General features: G+C 45.7%; 1 long non-coding RNA gene across 1 annotated transcript in view; it reads left to right on the forward strand.

Annotated features, from left to right (window-relative positions):
• The window catches only part of LOC106735049 (uncharacterized), a 58,203-nt gene extending 48,377 nt beyond the window's left edge, over positions 1 to 9,826 (forward strand). The window contains exons 4-6 of the long non-coding RNA XR_001370483.2: positions 5,168 to 5,323; positions 6,498 to 6,640; positions 9,783 to 9,826. This is a non-coding gene — a long non-coding RNA (uncharacterized LOC106735049). The remainder of the gene's footprint in view (positions 1 to 5,167; positions 5,324 to 6,497; positions 6,641 to 9,782) is intronic.
• The last annotated feature ends 10,814 nt before the right edge of the window (positions 9,827 to 20,640 follow it).

Consider the following 20,640-nt stretch of genomic DNA (forward strand, 5'->3'; position numbering starts at 1 on the left):
TCTGCCTTAAATACTTGCTTCCCAGAATCCTTTGCAAATGAGTTGGCCTTACCACAGAATTCTGGCCAGAACACATAAACCAATGTCTGCTAGAGATTTCTAGGAAAGATTTAGTTTTCTTGGTTCTGGGAACTTTTCTTCCTCTCCATGCCTCTTTCTTCTTTTCTGGAGGAAGGCACAAGGCAGAGGCGGAGCAGCTGCCTGGCTGCAGAGAGTGCCAAGCTCGGGGAGGAAGATCGTATGAGTGACAGCGGAGCACAGAGATGTTTGGAGCCAGAGACTGGATGGTTCTGATTTCTCACCTCTGGACCTAACCTTTGGGAATAATATAACCCTATTTAGTTTAGCCACTGTGACTGTGTTTTTTTTATTTGGATATAGCTGAATGTCAGTCAGACAGGATGGCATTCTGATACTTAGTCCAGCTCGAGACTGTGACCTCACTAAGCACAGAGCTTAGAGCCTTACTTCTGAATCCCAAATGTACCCAAAGCTTGGCACATAGTAAGGTTCATTCTAATGCTAAAAATTGGGGTTCAAGCCTTAGATCCATTTTGATCCAGAGCTTTTATGATCTATATGTTTTTTTCTTTTCTTTTAGTTTGTTATAGGGCACATGTGCCACCAAAGAGAAACAGAGAGAGGGAGAAAAATAGAGAAAGAAAGTGACAAATCTTCCGCCAGGGGGTTGGTCATGTTGCGATTCCTTCTTCTCCATTCTCCTCTTGGGATTTTGGGCCTGTAAGTCACTGGGTCTAGGACTCGAACCATGCTGTCGGCCATGTGAGACCCAGCTGCCTTAACTACCACTCCACCAGCTGGCCCTATGTCTCCATTCTGTGAGCCTCGAGTTTCTGCTTTCATTTTGGCATACTCCCCCCGCCCCAGCCATTCTATGATGTGTCATTCCCCAACCAGGAGGCAGACTTTGGTCTTCGCATCTCTGTAATATGGGTTGCTGCTGATATTATCTTCCTTTCTTGATAAACCTCTAACCATTTATCCACATTCGCTCTCATTTGTATTTCACGCATTGGGCCTGTAAAGACTTTTCAACAATTTCAAGCTCTTTTGAATATGGTTTTACTCAGAAAACACTTAAAACAAAAATTCTGACTCAGGAATTCAATATATTAACAGCTGTCAGTATCAGTCATCAAATTTGGCTCCCAGAGAGACTGCCTGGGCCTCAGGTAAAATTCTTCATCATTCTAGACAAAAATGCATTTCCTTAGTCCTGACTTGTGTCCCAAGAGACCGATCGAGCTGATGGTGATGATTATTGTAATGAGCAGTAATTACTGTTGCCTGAACACTGATTCCAGAATTTCTGAAGTCAAAACAAAACAGCTATTATTATAGCAGGGGAGAGAGCTTCATTCTGTAGGACATGTGCTGTTTGACGCCTATTAGTGGTAAAGGAAAATTACTCAGGTACAGTTCTCATTCATCAGTGGCATCAAAGAGTTAAAAATGGGGCTTTCACAATTAGCTTCTGAAAGTGAAAGTGGTGTTATCAGTCAAAACAAGGCAACATCCTTTTATTAGGGGGAAAGTAAGTGGAAAAAATAATTACTTCTTAAATTAACCAAAGGAGGGATTTTATACTAGGAGAGGTAAGAACCAGATCATTCCTTAGGCCATCAGTAAAGACATTCTAGTCAACTTTGTCAAAGAGAAGAACGGAGTCCTCTCAGTTGGTGCTTCTTGCTGAGATAGAGGGACGTCAAGTTTATAATTTAATAATCTCTGAGCCTTGGGACTTAGTCAAAGACCTTGGATGGATGTGAGAACTAGAGTGAAAATATGTAGCGGTGATATTCACCAAAATTCAAATCTCTCCAAAGGACATCTGAGAAAGCCAATAATACCAACCTGTGCAATTCGAACTGTCCTCACCAATGAGGTGGTGTTTTCAGACTTCCTCAGAGTTCATTTCACCCAAAGGCTTTCCTTACCACACTAATCCCTGGAGGTTATCTTTTCCCCCCTTTATTGTCAAAGGGCACATGACACGAGAGAGAGAGAGAGAGAGAGAGAGAGAGAGAGAGAATCTTCCAATGATGTGTGACCACGCCACGATCCTTTTTCCTCCACTTCTCTATCTTGTCAGAATTTGGGGCATGCAGGCACATACACCTGATGTGGTTTTCAAGCTGCAGGGGCTGGAATTTGAACCACAGGTGGCCATGAGGGATCCAACAGCCTCCATACAGCTCTTAGCAGCTGCATTATAGGCTGGTTATACAATCCTGGAGGACATCTTTAAAATAGCTTTACCAGGGCCATCAGGTGGCTTGGTGGTTAAGGTGTTGGATTCTCACATGACTGACTTCTGCTTGAGTCCCGGACCTGGTAGCTCGAATACCACACTGGGAACATGTGCGTGTGTGTCCAAAGTCCTGAGAAGAGGATGGAAGAGAAGGGATTGTGGCATTGTCATTCCCCTGGGGGGGGTAATTTCTTACTTTCCCTCTCTCTGCCTCTCTCTGGTGAGCTCACACTCCCTATGGCAAACACACACACACATAATGTAGATTTACCTACTCTTGTAATGTCAGCTAAAAATCACTTCATTTCTTGAACAAGTTCCACAATGAAAACTGAGTAATGTAACAAAGTGATGGGTTGGATGCTGGCTCCTTTAGAATGGTCAGTGAGAGGAAGTGGCTTTGGAGCTGAGGGAAGAAGGAGCGGGCTAATGATAGTCTGAGAGGCAAGTATTTTCATCAGACCAAGCAGAAGAAAAGGCTTTGGGATATTCTGACATACAGAGCGATTTTGCAACATACGAAGGCCGTCTATATTGGAGCAAAGATGGAAATAAATGGGAAGAGTGACCTGAGATGAGGTTCTGCTTTGTTTTTAGAGAGATTTTTGCTATAGGGTACATGCACTTGGTGGAGAGACAGAGAGAGACAAGACAGAAAGTAAGAAATCACCTCCCGGGGGATGGCCACGCTGAAATCCCTTCTCCATTCTCCTCTCGGGATCCTGGGAACACAAGCACATGTGTGCAGCATGAGTTTTAAGCCACTGGTCTGGGAATTGACCTGTGGTCGACCATGTGGGAGTCCAGCGACGTAACCATTACACCAATCTGCTAGTCCCGAGATGAGGACTGAGGAGTGGGGTAGGGCTAGATCAGACAGGAGTAGGAAAGAGTTAGGATTTTTTTTTTTTTCTCTCAGAATCTGGGCACATGGATGTTAGGGAATGATGAATGGTGAAAAAACAAAGGCCAGTGGATCAGGACCCTTATGACATCAAAGACTTTTGGAGAATGCATGCTTGAGTAAGAAAGTACAATACTCTGGGGAACTGTTAACACCGGGATGTGTGTGCCTCACTCTCAAAGAGTCTGATTTAGTGGGTTTTGATTGGAACCTTGGCAATATTTTTTTTCTGTTAGGTTTTTGCCATAGGATGCATGTGCTCTCAGGAGAGAGACAGAAAGACAGAGAGGGAAAGTGAGAAATCTCCCCCAGAGTGGATGGCCATGCCACAATCCCTTCTCCTCCATTCTCGTCCTGGGATCGGGGCGTGCGCACACATGCACCCAGCATGATTTTCAAGCCCCTGGATCCAGCACTCGAAGTGCAGTGACCATGTGGGAATTCAGTGCCTGAACCACCATGCCACCTGCTGGCCCAGAAATTCAGCAGTTCTAAATTAGAGTTTCACAGGTCGTTATAGGCACAACATGGTTAACAGCCATCATGTAATGTGAAGACCAGTGGTTGGCTGGAAGATGTGGGGCCACTGCTTTCTTGTGCACCCGGTGGTTATATGGTGGCCTGGTAATGATCTGGGATGAACAAGAGTTTCCTCTCACAAAGTGTCCACCAGGGTAAATCTGAATGAAACTCTAGTAGACGTGAACTGATAAGAACACCTCTTACATTCCCGCTGTTCCTCCTGGGGTTCTCTGCGCTTGCTGCGGTATCCCGGCCTGGGAGAGTGAAGGACAAGCTTGCTAGTGTGGTAAGGCTCTGAGATGGTTGTAGGTGCTCCAAAGCCATTTGTAAAGCCCTTCTCCTCTTCACTGCCAAGGAGTAAATGTCACCCTTGTGTGTATGTAGCCAAAAGTGGTGAAAGAAAACAATAGCAAAACAGTCCAAAGTGCAAATTCTCTATTATCCCCTTGTACTCATGATAAGGTATCGCTATGGTCTGATAACAAGAGATTTTTCTTGGGGCCAGTGTGTGGCATGATGATTGGGACATTGGACTTCCATATGACTGACTGTGGTTCAAATCTTGGACCTGGTGGCTTGCTTTCTCACTTTCTCTCCCTCTCTTTGGTAAGCTCATGTACCCTATAGCAAATTAAAAGATAATAATGCTGGGGCCAGCAGGTGGTATGGTGGTTAAAGGCACTGGATTCCCACATAGCTGACCATGGTTTGAGTTCCAGAACTGACAGCTTGTCTTCTTGCTTTCCCTTTCTCTCTCTCTCTCTGGTCAAATTAAAAATAATAATAACAAATAGAATTAAATAAATAAATATATCTTTAAAAAAATAATAATGCTTGGGACCAGCAGTTGGCATAATGGCTATGTCACTGGACTCCCATATAGTCGGCCACAGTTTGGTCCTGGACCTGGTGGCTTAAACTCATGCCGGGCGCATGTGTGTGCGTGCCTAAGATCCTGAGAGGAGAAGGGATTGTGGTGTGGCCATCCCCCCTGGGGGGGTGATTTCTCACTTTCTGTCTCTATGTCTTTCTGGCAACACGCCCCTATAACAAAAACCTCTCCAAAATAAAATTAAAAAATAAACAAATAAATAAAGCTAAATAAAATTTGTCTTTATACAAATCAATAAAAATGTAGTATCAGAACAATTATGGGGAGCTAGCAGGTGGTTAAGTCACTGGACTTGCACATGGCCAACCATGGTTTGAGTCCTGAACTTGGAGGCTCGAACCTCTCACCATGCATGCCCAAAATCTCGAGAGGAGAATGGAAGAGAAGGGATTTTGGTGTGGTCATCCCCAGGGGGTGGTTTCTCTCTTTCTCTGTCTCTCTGTCAATCACACATGCCCTACAGCAAAAATTGCTCTTAAAAAAAAATAGAACAGTTGCAGAATACAGTCCTATAAATACTGAAGTACATTTGTGAAACACAACACTAATTCCTAGTCTTGTTGTATTCTGCAACCAGGAATTGCCGAGGTCACCCAGGAGCTAGCAGAAGGCTTGTGTCGTGGGAGTTCGTACATGGATGGGCCTTTCGGCATGCTCTCCAGGTACAGACACCAGAGAGACAAGATCCCAGGTCACCGAGCCAACGTGGGCGTCGTACCTGCATGACTGCAAGGTAACTAAGTGGCAGGAAACATGCAAAAATCAAAGGGTAATCAATCAAGAAAAAATGCCATGTCATGTTCAGGCATGGCTGGATCTGAAATTTATGACATCAAGTGACGTCAAATGTGGCCAAAGAACTTACAGAACTTTCTCAGGCAGAGTTTTTACTCCTCCCTGCCATCCTTGTGTAGGCAGCAGGGGCTAAACATTTCAAAAGAGAATAAATCACAAGACTTTAATCATGTTAGAGGATGTTTTCTATTGGCTTTAATCTAAAATGGAATTTATCAAAAAGAGAGGAAGATGATCAAACAATGTCCGAAGTGGTAAATTTGAATGTAACTATGGTAAATATGCACTGGGACAATAAGCCTAACTGTGAACACGAACGCATTTCCATTGTTACAGACATTTGGTTTAACTTAATCCCCAGAATATATTACTGCCAGAAAGAATCTTATTGACAAGAGCTAATGCATTGGTTACTCTTAAAACTATCCCTTTTTAACTGTTGACTTACTGGCAGTGGTCGTCATGGAAAAGACTGTTTTTATTACCACTGTCATCAATCTCCGACAAGTGCGGAGATGTTTGCTTGTAGTCACTACAGCTTATTCCTTTGCTGGTTAGAGTCCACATGTGTGAACAAGAAACCAGAGGTTTAGGGATGCAACATTTCTATCAGATGACAGTGTGATTATGATTAGATCTGATGAAAGTGTTTGGCTGGGCTTCCAATCCAGATTCTCTTGCCAAAAGCCAATAGGCAAGAGAACAGGGATAAAATGGACAGTGAATTCATTTTAAAAAGGTTTTTATTTTATTTTTTTATACAAATAGTTTTGTTTGGAAATGCCGAGGGAGGGGTGACAGGTAGGGATTCTCCAACATTTTCTCCCAGCTTCTCAGATATACCCAAGCATCGGAGATTTGCAAACATCTCCCAGCTTCTCAGAAATGCAGAGGAAACACAATAGAAATCATCGCTAGAGGGCAGCTCGTGGTGTGATGGTTAAGGCAGCTGGATCCCCCATGGCTGACTGGGCAGTTTGAGTCTGGGCACAGGTGCATGCATGCCCAAATTCCCAAGAGGGAGAAATGAAGGGGAAGGAATTGTGGCATGACCATTCTCCATAAAGGGTACTTTCTCACTTTCTCTTTTCTCTCTTTCTCTCTCTGGTGAGCATGTGGACCCTCTGGCAGAAAAACAAAAATAAAAAAGAAAACATCACTGGAACTTGTCAAATCTAGCATTTGAATGAAATCATATACTATTGTGGAAAGACTTTGGTTAACAAAAGATGTAAGAAATATAGATTGCGCTCAGGTGAGTCGTCACATAACGTTTGGCCAAGTCATTTCCTTTCTGGACGTTGGTTTCTGAATTGGTAAAATGAGAGTGGTCTGCAAACAGTGCTCCTCCAGACTGGTTAGGAAGGGAGATGAGAGACTCAACCGAAGCACATTGTTTGTTTTAGGTATTGGGGCTTTCTTTGAAGAAAGATTTCTGCCATCCAAAATTTAGCAAGCTATTTGATTAGATGAATTCACAGCAGTAGTTTCTAAACTTTTGATTTTTTACGATAGTATGTGCATGAACATGAGAGAGAGAGAGAGAGAACCCTTGACAGGGTCTCATCACACCACATTCTCCTTTTCCCAATCCTCCAGCTCATTCAGATCTTAAGTGTCTGTGTGAGTGTCTTGCAGGATTTCAGGCCAACCCAGGGATCAGAATCCACAGTCCTCCACGTGGCTTCCAGCACTGGAGTTCAATGTGCTACAGACGAGGCCACCTAGGTTGACTTGGTTTCTAAACATTGTGATCATGCATCTTGTTTTGTTTTGCTTTGAGAGAGATTTTTTTCTATAGGATGTGTGTGTGCTCACCAGAGAGACAGAAAGCAAGAAATCACCCCCCAGGGGCAATGGCTATGCCACAATCCTTTCTGTGTTCTCCTGTCAGGATTTTGGGCACACGTGCACATGAACCTGGCATGAGTTTTAAACTGCCAGGTCTGGGACTCAAACTATGGTCAACTATGTGGGAGTCCAGCAATTTAGCCATTACATCATCTGCTGGTCCCTGATCACACATCTTAAGCAGTAAAATAGTTTTGTATGCATTTCCAAAATATATATTTATAAATTACAAATGTGTATTATAGTAACATATATCTCTTACAAAATATCCTCCAAAATAAAGTTTTTTTTTCTTTTTTTGGAGAGGTTTTCGCTATAGGGCGCGTGCGCTCGCCAGACAGACAGAGAGAGACAGACAGAAAGCGAGAGAAATCACCCCCCAGGGGGGATAGCCACGCCGCAATCCCTTCTCTTCCATTCTCCTCTCAGGATCTTGGGCACGTATGCACATGCGCCCGGTGTGAGTTTAAGCCACGGATATGGGACTGGAACCGTGGTCGACTATGAGGGAGTCCAGCAACATAGCCATTACGCTAACTGCTGGTCCCTAAAATAAAGTTTTAAAAGATGAATATGAAGTACAAAAAATAAATTGAAGATTTACTTTTAATAGTTAAAACCTTTTATTATCAGTATTAAAACTTTTAGTACTTAACATTATGAATATTAACGTTAAAGCTGTAAATGAAAGTAATGCTCTTTGAGTATGTCATATTTAATTAGTTGGTCATTGTTTTTAATATAACTAATAGTGGGGACCAGCAGGTGGTGTGGTGGTTAAGGTACTGGACACTCCCGCATGGCCAACTATGGTTTGAGTCCCAGACCTGGCAGCTTGGTTTCTTACTTTCCCTCTCTCTCTGTCTCTCTCTGGTCAAATTAATAATAAATGAATGAATAAGTAAAATTAAATAAAATATAACTGATAGTGCTTATTAAGAACATTATTCCAACTTAAGTGATATTAATTTGCTGCCTTCACACTTACTTCAAATAAACTATAAATTCCTTGAAGGCAGGCAACAATTTATACTGTTCTCTATCAGTGGATCTCATACATAACAATGAGTAAATAAAATGAAGACACATGTGTTTCTATATATGTGATGTATATATATATATATATATATATATATACACACACACACACACACACACACTTTTCTTTTTAAAATAATTATTTATTTATTCATTTACTTATTTTTTAATCTGACCAGAGAGAGACACGGGGCTAGGCAGAGTGAGAAAGCAAGCCACCAGGTCCAGGACTCGAACTGTGGTTGGCTATGCGGGAGTGTCCAGCACCTTAACCACCACAACACCTGCTGGCCCCCATATGCACCTTTTTTCTGAAATAGTTTCAATTCTAACTGAAGCAAATGCGATTTCACCCTCATTTACATCGGTAATTAAATACTTGAATTCTATGGACACGACTTGAATACTTGTAGGAACCACAGACTGACTGTTCGCAAACACCTCTCTCTCCTCTTACACATTTTCAGGACTAGTTTATTAGAAAAATAACAACGCATTCCCCCCCCAATGCTCAATGTTGTCAATACAGGTACACTAGCATAAAATTAAAAACAGAAGTTACTAGACCTATTTGAAACTTACTTACCTATAGCTTTCCTTCATTTATTTTTAAAATTACTTAATTTTATTTGTTATCAGCACTTTAAAAAAAATTGACCAGAGAGAAAGAGAGAGCACAAGAGAGGGAAAGTGAGAAAGTAAGCCACCAGGTCTGAGACTGTTGCTTAACCACTAGCTAGGGCATTTCAAAAAATCAAAAATGGGAACCAGCAGTTAGCGTAATGGCTATGTCGCTGGACTCCCACGTAGTCGACCGCGGTTCGTGTCCCGGACCCGGTGGCTTAAAACTCACGCTGGGCACGTGTGCGTGCGTGCCCAAGATCCCGAGAGGAGAATGGAGGAGAAGGGATTGCGGCATGACCATCCCCCCTGGGGGGTGATTTCTCGCTTTCTGTCTCTATGTCTGTCTCTGTCTGGCGAGCGCACGCGCCCTACAGTGAAAATCTCTCAAAAAAAAAAATCAAAAATGTAAAAACTGTCATGGAGTTATTTAGAAAAATCAGGTAACCTATGCAAAATGCCAGTGTAGTGCTTAATGTAAGATAATCATTCATAATTTTTGTTGTTCATAATTATTATCATCGTCATGGGAAACATGGAGAAGGCCGAGTCTGTGATGACGTTTGAAGGCTGAATATGATTTTGATGGCAAGAGAAGGTGAGGTGATCTGAGGAAATGATTCAGAAGGAAGCACAGGCAGATAATGAAGAGATGGGATGTACGAGAAAGGCTAGGACAGTCAGAGTGAGAAGATCTAACGTCTGTCTACCCAGAGAACAAGAACCGGGAGGCTGAAGAAAAGCAGTATCTAAAAAGGCCATAGCTAAGCATTCTGTAAATTTATTTGAAAGCAGCAATACAGACAGAAAACAACAGGTAAGGCAGAGATGCCATGCGAGATTGGTGATGGGGAGAGTTTTCTTTTTCTTTCTTTTTTTTTTTCCAGCTGAAAGAACCATATTAACAGTTTGCTGACGGAAGTAATGTTTGGTGGTGATGGGGAGAGTTTTTCATTCTTTTTTTCAGTTGAAAGAACCTTATTAACAGTTTGCTGACGGAAGTAATGTTTGCATTGAATGTCAAAAGATGGGTAGCCTGGGCATGTGAAGAGCAAGTACGACCTACTCTACACACCACTGCCTGCGTAATGTTCCCAAAGCACAATTCTGGTGTCATCCCCCTGTCAGATGTTCAAGGTCTCTCAATTATCTTCAAGAGAAAGCCCCCACTTTTTGCCTTTCATCGAAAGTCTCCCATGCTGTGTGCCCGACCTGTCTTTCCAACCCTGTTTCCCATAAAGTCCCTTCTTGAATCTTATAACCCAGACAAACTGAGATTCTGATGTTTCTGGGGCATACCATCTGTTTACCACCTCACTACTGCTCTCTCTGTGTGGAACACCCTTGAATAAAAGGCAAATTTTGTGGTTTTATCTTCAAAGTAGCTGAGGGATCATGAAGGTTCTGAGTAGGAGAATGATTTCCATCAGAACTGTGCCTTAGGAAGACAGAGCAGGCCGTTCTGTGTAACAGGGTGGGCAAGAAAAGGCAGTTTCTGGAGTCACGGAGCCAATGGGCCATGTCTGCATGCTCCCACTCTGGGGTGCTCACGAGGACCCTTTGGTTTGATGACGATTCCTACATGATGTTTTTATTATTATTTTTATTCTTATTGACATATAATAGCTGTATGTATCTGTGAGGTACAACATAATTTTTCAGTGTAAGAATACAATGGTTTTTGGTCAGATCATGGACTGTCATGTCAGCCACTGACCATTACTTTACACTGGGAACACTTTATATTGGGAACACTCAAAATCCTATATGTTAGTTTCTCTGAGATAGACGGTAAATTGTTATTAACTATATTTACTCTACTGTATTTTTTTTAGACATTATTCCTTTTTTAATCTATCTGTAACTTTCCCCCATTAATCAGCATCCCCTGTCCTCCGTCTCCCCTCACCTTTCCTGGACTTCAGTAGTCGTTCTGTAGAGATTTGGGACACAAACGTGAAAAGCTCAGCAAAACACAGTAGAAACAGCTGCATCCAAATATGGCTCATGGCATGTCTTCTCTGCACTGGCGCTTCCACCGCACCCGTAAGTGAAGTGTCTCCTCGGGCCCCTAAGAACTCCAAGCGTCCTGATGCCCAGCGTATCCAATCTCAGAGTTTCAGTTTGATGCCGCACAGCTGAGTGAACAGCTAGACATGAGTTGGATGGTGATATTTTTGTTCATATATTGTTACTCCTAAATGAGTATAAGCCCAGACCAATCTAAAAATTCTTTCTTTACACAATAGAAACATTTACCCAGTTGTTAGTTTGGTTGTTTGTTTTGTTATTGTTGTTTTTAAAGATGGGATTTCATTATGACACCCAGGCTGGTCTTGAACTTGAAATCCTCCTGCCTCAGCATTTCAAGTAGCTGGGGTTACAGGCTTTCCCTAGTTTTGAAAAGTATGTTTAAAGAGTGTTTATAGAGTTGACTTGCAAGTTGGCTATTAAAATCCAGTATAAGAGCACTGTATATTCTAAAAACGTTTGAAGTCTAAATCCTATCATATGTCAGGCCTCTGGTACATCTACATGAACTCTCAAAGTAGACAACTCAATAGATCGGTTCCTACAGTTCCTTCTGTGGACAATTGATTTTCTGTACAGAAACAGTTTCCTTCCCAATCCCAGAACTGTGGTATGCTTTCTTGTCTTAATCTTTGAAAATGGACTGCTTATAAAACATTTGCTATGGGACATGCATCATCATTTAAAAAAATAGAGCTTTCCCTCAATAGGTATGTTTCTGGGAAAAGTGAGTGTAAATCAAATTTTTGTAAGTCAAATCATATTTTAAACGTCCCAGGGGAACTCATTATTTAATGAAATAGCATGGAGCAGATAATCACATTGTGATGTGGCTTTTCATAAGGCAGGGCACACCTGTACCACACTCTGTCATGGCTGGAGGACTTCACTGTGGAGCCGAGTGTGAGGGTCGCCAGGCCTGCACTGGACCCTCGTCAAGGGGATTAGGTTATTGAGTCCGCAGATCTTGTTACAGGGCAGGCTCAAGTATAAGCGGTCTCAGCATGGATCCTATAGTTACTGCTTTCAAAAGATGTGGAAAATCTACCCCACTTATAAATTTAGAAGTACATGAAGGAAATTAATTCGCTTTGATTATGTCCATATATTCTCATGTCAACCGTAATCATCTGTTTGTTTGAGTAAAGCATTTTAAAGCCCTGTTGTGTAAATTTTACAAATCTTTTATTTCCTGGCAGGGATCTAGACTCAATCAATAGTTCCACAGTTTGAAAGTAAAGGCAATGAACCAGATGAATAAAACTCAAAATTTTAAAAATTCTGAACAAACAGAAAGGTAAAAACAATGAAAAAAAAAAAAAGACAAAGAACACTTACCAAATTAAAAAGTACTTTCTCTCTCTATTTATTTAATTTTAGTTTGTCGTCATAGGGCACGTTCGTTGTGCCAGAGAGAAACAGAGACAGTGAGAGGGAAAGTGAGAAATCATCCCCTGGGGGGAAGACCACGCAGCAATCCTTCTCCTTCATCCTCTTCTTGGGATTTTGGGCATGCATGCACAAGTGCCTGGCGTGATTTGTCAAACTGCTGGGTTCATGACTCAAACCATGGTCAGTCATGTGGGAATCCAGTGCCTTAACCACACTGCACTACCAGCGTCCCCCTCCCACACCAAATACTTTGTCTTTGAATTGCCTGTGTGGCTTCCACCTGACAGGGAGAACACGGTAACACAGACTCAGGGAACATCTTTAGATGCTGACTTTGTACATATTGTGCAGAATGACAGTCACGAGGCCAGGGAAGGAACAACACATCCGCCTGAGAGTCTCCGTGCCTGCAGTCCTGTGGCCCAGACCCTGTTGTCCTGGTCTGTTGGGAGATGGTCAGGACCCTCCTATGGGATGAGCAGAGTGCATGTTGACCCATACGGAGAGTAACGGGGAACTGAGCGGTTGGCACACGCGTGCACAGGGCTTTCTTAGAAATGTGTAGCTAAAACCCGATCTCTCTCTCTTGCTCTTTCTCATACACAGCAATGCTCATTCAAACTGCAATGTGAAGATCTAGTTGCATTAGCCAGTATTAATGTTTGGAAGTCTTTAAAATTCACCTATTTAAAAGAACAGTCTGTTGACCAAAAAATGAACAATAGAACAACAACAACAAAATCATTATAGATGGGAATGAGAGGGCAGTGTCTAAAGCCCTGAGACACACACACACACACACTTTATGCCAAATTACAAAATGTTAGGGCTTAGAGTGCTTGATAGCTCCATTGGTTAATTTTCTGCTATATAGCAGGTACTATACTAGGTACTTTGTATACACTATCTTTAATTTTCCCAATAACCCAGCAAATCATGCATAATTATGCCCATCATATGGATGGAAAACGGGGACTCTGCAAGGTGACTAAGGTGACCAGCAGGCCAGCAGGTGGCAGAGGTTAAGGCACTGGATCCCACATGGCGGGCTTCATGGTTCCGATGGACTGAGAATCACGTTGGAGGCGTGTGAGTGCATGCCCAAAGTCTCCAGAGGAGACTGGAGAAGGGATTGCTGCATGGCCATCCCCTCACCCCATTGAATGCATGGGCCTTATAGCAAAACCCACCAGCCAACCAAAAACAAAAAGAAGGAACTGAGGTTTGAATCTTTAGTCTGACTTTAACTTAAGGTTTTTAGTCTTTCAACTTTTCAGACGTTCAGCCTTCTAGGCTCAATTCTGCTACCTCAGGTCTTTTCTAAGGACTGCCATATTTTCCTAACAGTGACTACTATGGCTTCCAGAACATTTTAGTATAATAATCTCATGCAGGAAGGAATAACTATTTTCACACTGCAGATGAAAAAACCAAGTTGGGAGAATATACACTTGGTCTCCTTTAAGACACCCACAGCTGAGAGGAGGAGGAGGCTGCGTGAACAAAGAACTCTGATGTAGAGAGGGAGAAACAAACGCCATAGAATTGGCAGCAAAATACTGGGCAGTAGGAGGGGACGTGGGGAAAGGGATATTAATCCGGGAAGGATTCAGGAAGCCTCACAGTGGCATTTGGCCTCTAGACCCCCTGGTCTGTGGAGGCCAGGGGAAGGGTCTCTCTGCAAAGGGCCAGTGGAGATGAGGTTTTCAAATGCATAGGTTTATTGACGCCACTCTGTCCCCTGACGAAGGTGGAGAGCAGGATTTGAGATGAGGGTCACCGTGGAGGCACCTCCATGACACAGATGATCTGAAGACAGAGGAAGTAACACCCGGCCATTGGCCTTACAGAGCAATGCTACTCAAGCGTCCACCTGTTCAAATGCTGATTTCGAATTTCTCAGACTGGCCGGGGCCTGCGAGTCTGAGTTTCTAATAAAGCGCAGCTGATACGCGATTGGTCTGTGGACCGCACCTGGAGGAGCATCCGCCTCACCTGGGAGCCTGTTAAGACGTGCAGACACCTTGGGCCTCCCCCCAGCCTCATTCCATCAGGGTATTCATTTTAACCAGACCCCCGGGTCATGCGTGTGCACAATAAACTTTGAGAAACACTCTTCCACCTGAGTCTTTGTTCAGTGGAGGGGACCCAAAGAGGTCCAAACTTCACGGGGCATCCCCCCAGCAGCGTAGTTTCTCTGCGGATCCAGTTCCCCACCGCACAGGTCCGTGCCGGTGAAGCTGCTCTTCCTGATCCTAGACCAGTAGCAGCTCCCGGAGTTGCTAACCTCGTAATCCTCCTTGCTGGGTTCCTTTCCACCCCAGCCCGCGCTTCCCCGGGGCGCTCCAGCTGTTTCCCACCCCCACGCCCAGGCGGCTACTGTGCAGCGCTGGAGCCCGATGAGGTAGGCGCACCGGGGTGCGGCGGCCGGGGAAGCCAGGCGGGGGCGCCGCAGACCAGGCTGTGCGGGAGGAGGCCGCGCCGGGAGTGGGCAGCCCAAGCCGCGGGCGGGGGGGCGAGAGCGAGAGCGAGAGCTCGGCATCTGGTGCCAACCGGCGGGGCCTTGGCGGAGCCCTGGCGCGGCCCCACATTCCCACACCGCGGGAGCCGCGGCTCGCTACCTGGGGGGCGGCGCGCATCACCCCAAGCCGCGTTTCATAAACCCGTCGGGAAACGGAGGCCGAGCCTCGTGGGCCAGTAATCAGCCCGGCCTTCTCTCGAAAGAACCGCTGATTAGAATCCCGGGAGCCGGCTGGGGGCCTCGGGGGCTAGATTTCAAGTCGACTCAAAGTGTCATCAGCATTATTAAAAGCCAGCCCTCTGACCACCCTCCTCCCGGCCCTTACAGACACTTCTGAAGTCGGGGGGCAGGGTGTCGAAGGACTAGGGGGAGGGAGCAGGACTGTAAAACCAAACGATTTGCTAAGAAATCCGGGACCGAAAATGCCATTTACAGAACGGCGAGTTTTCCAGGATAGCGAAGGTGACTGGGCAGAACACACACGCGCGGCACCAACGCCGCGCGTGCTCGCCGCAGCCGGCCAGCTCCGGGCGCTCCTCGCTCAGGCCCGGCCGCCCGGCACGGCGAGGATTTCGCAGGAAGAGGAGGCTGCTCCGGGTCCAGACGCCTGGTCTGCGCGCGGCGGAGAGGGTGGCCCGGCCCCTACCTCCCTGCGCCCCCTGCGGCAGGCAGGCGGCACCCCTTTCTCCGCCGGGCGCTGAGGCCGGGAGCCGTGCGCCTCGCCCTCCCGGCGCACACCCGCGCACACCCGCGCTCTCGCCTCGCGGGCGTTCGAAGCGCGTATTTCACTCAGAGTCTCCCTTGCAGGGCAAAGTGCCGCGGTCGGTTCAAAGTTAACACTTTCACGCTGCCGCTGCTCAGGGCTGGGCGCACTGGCCTCGAATCTGTCCCAGTGCGTGTATTTCTCCGACGATGTCAGACAAAACGGGTAGTTTTCACATTTATTAAAGCCTACGTGTTTTATCTCGAGGCTTGTCGGGTTTGTTCAAACTTTTGCGCGTGAGAGAGAGCGAGCGAGCGAGCGCGTGTGTCTCCACTCTCCTGCGGCCCCCACCCCACCCGGCGGGGCAGGGCGAAGTAGTCCTATATAGCGATGATAAATATCCCTGTTGATCACTTGATTGATTACCTCCCTGAAAGGTCACGCGGGCTCGCAGTAATTTCCTTTTGCCTAAGGCTCCCTTTTCACTTTTACTCCGGCGCGACAGCTCCGAGTACACGGGATCTTTATTTTTTATTTTAACCCCTAAATGCAACCCCTCCTGAAAACAATGCAGACCAGAAAAATCGAATAAAATCAACTCGAGACCTTTCTGCTCACTCGCAGCCACCCTCCCGTCTTGTTCCTTTCTTTCATGTCGCCTCCACCCCCTCCTACCCCGGCCTTCTCTCCCCAACTCAAATGTATTCTGGACACTATTTAATAGATGAATGTCTTGCAAGTAAACTCGGGCGTCCCTTGGGTCTGCATTTCATGTCTGCGACTCTCCCTTTCTCTCCTGTGGACTGAAAATTCGGATTTAAACCACTAGACAAGCTATTAATTTAGCTAGGCTACCCAGGGTCCTGAACCCAATTAATTTCTAATAATTATAGCCCAAGGGGGCTAGATAGATCTCCTTGCCTCTTTCTTTTATTGCCACTCCACGCCACCGAGGTCAGCGTATAATAATAAAGTGTATATTTTGAAAGCGATCTCTAGAACAGTGAGTTATTGCAATGAATGAAAATTGTTTCCATTTTGGCTAATTGAGCCGGTGGCCGAAAGCTGGAGCCCTGAGACTAAATAAAGAGGACTGTTTCATTTCAACATGAAGAAACCCCTGCCTAGCTCTGGTCACCCAGCGAGAGTTTAATTTCTTAACAGCCAACCTGAAACCCAGCGTTGGGTAAACAGTATTAATAATTGCATTACAATGATTAAATTAATCTTGCTGGTAGCCAAGAGAATATAGGTTGTGATTCAATAGCACGATGTAAAGTTCACTGCACAAAGACAATAGGCCGAGAAATACCTCCGTAAAGAATTCAAACTTTCTTCCAAAGATACTGTCCAGCTAGTCCAATTATAATGTAAGGGAAGGAAAATTTCCTGTTGCATGCAAGGTCTTAAACATGGTTCTTGGCTGTTTCTAGCATTAGTCAAAGAAACACAGTTGGGGAAAGGGTATCTTTTCTCTGTTGCGGTTCAGTGACCCGCCTTTGCTCCAACTCCCATCTCGATCCCCCTCCTTATGCTTTAAAAGCAAGCAAACAAAAATGACATTAATCAAACCAGCACACCCAAACAGCCAGTAAACTCGACTTTCCAACTAGGCATTGCTTCCAGGATGCTCCCTTTCGTGGGGAGGAGGACTGAACGGTGTCGAGACCCATTCTCCTGTCCCCCAAGGAAACGAATTTTAGGCGGAGAGGACCTGGCGCAAGAGGGGGCCGGGTCGGCCAACTTGGGGGCCTCTTTTTCTCTTGGGCCAGCGACTGTTGAGACGTTTTGTCAGAGGGTGTCGGGAACTCTAGGGGCGTCTGAACGGAAAGTCACCTGCTCTGGTCTCACGCCCGGGACTTGGGACAGGTGGAACTGACGGGCCAGGCGCTTGGGAATGGAAGCAGCCAGGCCAGGCGCGCCGGGGCAGCGGTGCACAGGGCGGCTAGCGAGGGCGGCTGCTGCCTGGCGCCTGCACTCTCAGGTTAAACACTTCAGCTGGCAACTTAGCTCTTCTATGAACGCATACGTAGGGCAAGAAGCAAACGGCAAATAAAGAACAACAAAAGCAAGAAAGGGAGGAAAGAGAGAAGGAAACCTAATTTTCAGGTTTGAAAATGAAGAAGTGACGGTGTTGGGAATGCTTTTTATTTAAAAAAAAAATCATGATACTTTGTCTTTTCACAATGCCTTGGTGTGGGGACAGAGGAGGGTTTATATTTATTATTTCAGCTAGAAGAGACCGAATGCGCTTATGTTCAGAAACTTGGAAAGAACAGGGGGCAAGACCGGTGTGCTGAAGCGAGGTGACCCCGGGGGACTTTAAAGCCGGAGAGAAGGTGTTCTGGTGGCACCTCGCACACCCTCCCCTTCTAGAAAAATTTGAAGAACTGGGATTGTACATTTGGGGGTTTGGGGACTCAGATTTGATTTACATCAGTCTTCATGTCCCATCCAGGCCCCCTCACAGAACCCACCCCACCCCCTAGTCTGCCACGTGGTTCCCAGCAGAAACAACAGCCCGGCTTCACATGTGGGTCTTGTGTTTAATCTCAGGATTTCGTTCCTCAGTCCTTTCGTTTCCTAGAAAATTCCCTCACACCCCTCTTAACCTCCCTTCTCCAAAGGAGCCCATATATAGACGGACCCCCTGGCGATGAGGTGAAAAGAATTAACGGGAAGAATGGAGAGGAGAAAAGCAGTTCCTTTTTTTTGGTTTTGTTTTTTTTTTGTTTGTTTTTGTAAGCTCTGGAGGGCGAGAAGGTGAACTGAAACCTTCTGGGCAGAGCTTCCCCCGTCCAGGGTGCTCTGCAGTCCCTGAATGACAGGTCTGGTGGATTCCACCGCCAGTCCTGGGGCGGCCAGTCCTGGGGCCTGAGCTAGGGGAAGGCCATCAGGTTCCTGACGTTCGGATCCTCTGGTACAACCTTCTGTCCCCTGGCCTAGGCAATGGCCCCCAGAAAGTCTCCTGCACTCATAAGAAGCAGATTTATAAACTTTACTTTGGTCAGCTTCGAGTGTTTCTCTCTCTAAAGACTTTGCCCCCTTTCCAAAGGCTTTCAAGCTCAATGTCTCCCTGTCCTCTGTGAACACATCCTGGTTGAAAGGAAGGCACCTCACTGTCAAAACGGAGGAAAGTCGCTGGATTCCTACTGGGGGGTGGGGGGGATGTTCAGAGCTGCAGACCTGTGGGACTGCACTCAGAATGCCCAAGTGGCTGGTCCTCTGCACACAGCGAACGTGCGCACGCACACACGAGTTTTAAGTCTGGAAACACCCTAGGTGAAACGTCTTTAGTACAAGGGGACGTAGAGTTCTCTCGAGCCCATGTGTGGGCATCAGGACCTTCCCTTTTGGGAGCTGTTTCACTCCTGCTCCAGGTAATTCCCTCTCTTACCTACACACCCCCCTTCTCTTCCTCACATTTCAACATTACACCTCTGTGTCTCTTGGGACCTGTAGCTTGGTTCTCTAGGGACCTGTATCTTCCAGCCAATCACCCCCGGAATTACACAGCTCTGGGGAAAGAAAAATGATTGGCATCCTTAGCCAGGGCAAATTCCCTGAACTTTTTATTTCCTGGGGAAAAGAAAAAAAGATGTGTTCAGGCCATCGATACCTTTTGGGGTCGCATGGTGCTATTTGTTCTCTTACACCCTCGGTGTTGGGTTTAATGATAAATACCAACAGGTACAACTGGGCATTCCCCACGGCCCCACTTTCCTTCCTTGCCTTTGTTAAACCTATGCCCAGGACCTGCTTTTCTTTTTCCTTTCCTTTAACTCAAGCATCAAGGATGTATTGTTGCAGCATGGAGACTGAAAAGATTGTAATTTTCTTTTATGGTGTCTGGCAGGATTTGCAACAGATATTAATGGGGACATAAATAGCACATGGAAGGTATTGAACAAAACTGTTTAATGCAAGGAGGTTGTACCAAGAGAAAATCCATACGTCGCTGGGATTGATTCATACCGTGAACATAGCTAACCCCATTAGGAGGTCCCCATTTCTGCATGCCCACTTCATTGGTAAATCCTGTAATCAAAGCAAATTCCTCCCATGTATTTTTAAGGGGGTGTCTGTGTGCTCCCTTCCTCCCCCTTGTAATCCTGGAAGTTGTGGGGGATCCTTTCCTCCCCCTTGTAATCCTGGAAGTTGTGGGTTTAAGCAAGTGAGTAAAAATGGCAGGCAGACAGCTGCCGTGCTGGGCGACCTGGGCAGCGGTGGGGAGGCCGGAAGGTGACAGGCGACCTCAGGGAAGGCAGGTCTTGGATGTTAAATGCCAGCTCCAGTCCGGACCTGGGAATCAAGGCTGATCATTACCATTTGGAGAGAATCAATTACTGAAATGTTCCGAGGATGGTAGCAAGCGTTGGTATTCCACCTAAAACCGAGAAAGAAGCAATTATTTATTCTGCTTCCAACTCCGAGAGCGGAAGCCGCAGTAGTTTCAGTAGCAGAACTGCCTCGGCAACGGAGTCCCCAAGTTCAGATGAGTCTCACTTTCTCCTGGATCCTTCGCCAGAGCCCAGCCCTTCTAGTTCTTCAACAGAACTAGACTTCAAAGACTTTTTTAAAAGTCCCCCCCCCCAAACACACTTATTTCCCCGTGGATGGAATAGAAACATTTCTGCAATTTATGGTGGAAAGAAAGTAATTACTATAGTTACGATACAGGCGTATGGGTGATTCCAACACGGAATCAATCCTCTGCCCAAGCCTTTTTTTTTTTTTCTTTTTTTTCTTTTTCTTTTTTTGGGCGAGGTGTCTGCTCCCCTCTGACTCCCCGCGCTCGCTCCCGCCCCCCCGCCGCCCTCCCCGCGGCTCCCTTTCTCCGCCTCCTCGGCGATTGCCATCTGACAAGATCTCCAAATCAAAGTGATAAATCGCTCCAAACTTTTTTTGGCGGCGCTGAGATGTTGGAGGGGCGTCTAGCGCGCATGTGCGAAGGTGTCCAAACTGACAATGCTGGAGAGATAGCGAGTGTGGACTGAGAGAAAGGGAGAGAGGGAGGGAGTGAAAGAAGGAAAGAGAGAAAGAGAGAGTGTGTGTGTGAGTGTGTGTGTGTGTGTGTGTGAGACTATGTATGGATGAG

The sequence above is a fragment of the Tupaia chinensis genome, unplaced genomic scaffold (assembly GCF_000334495.1).
Source record: "Tupaia chinensis unplaced genomic scaffold, TupChi_1.0 Scaffold000281_1, whole genome shotgun sequence".
Lineage (NCBI taxonomy): Eukaryota > Metazoa > Chordata > Mammalia > Scandentia > Tupaiidae > Tupaia > Tupaia belangeri.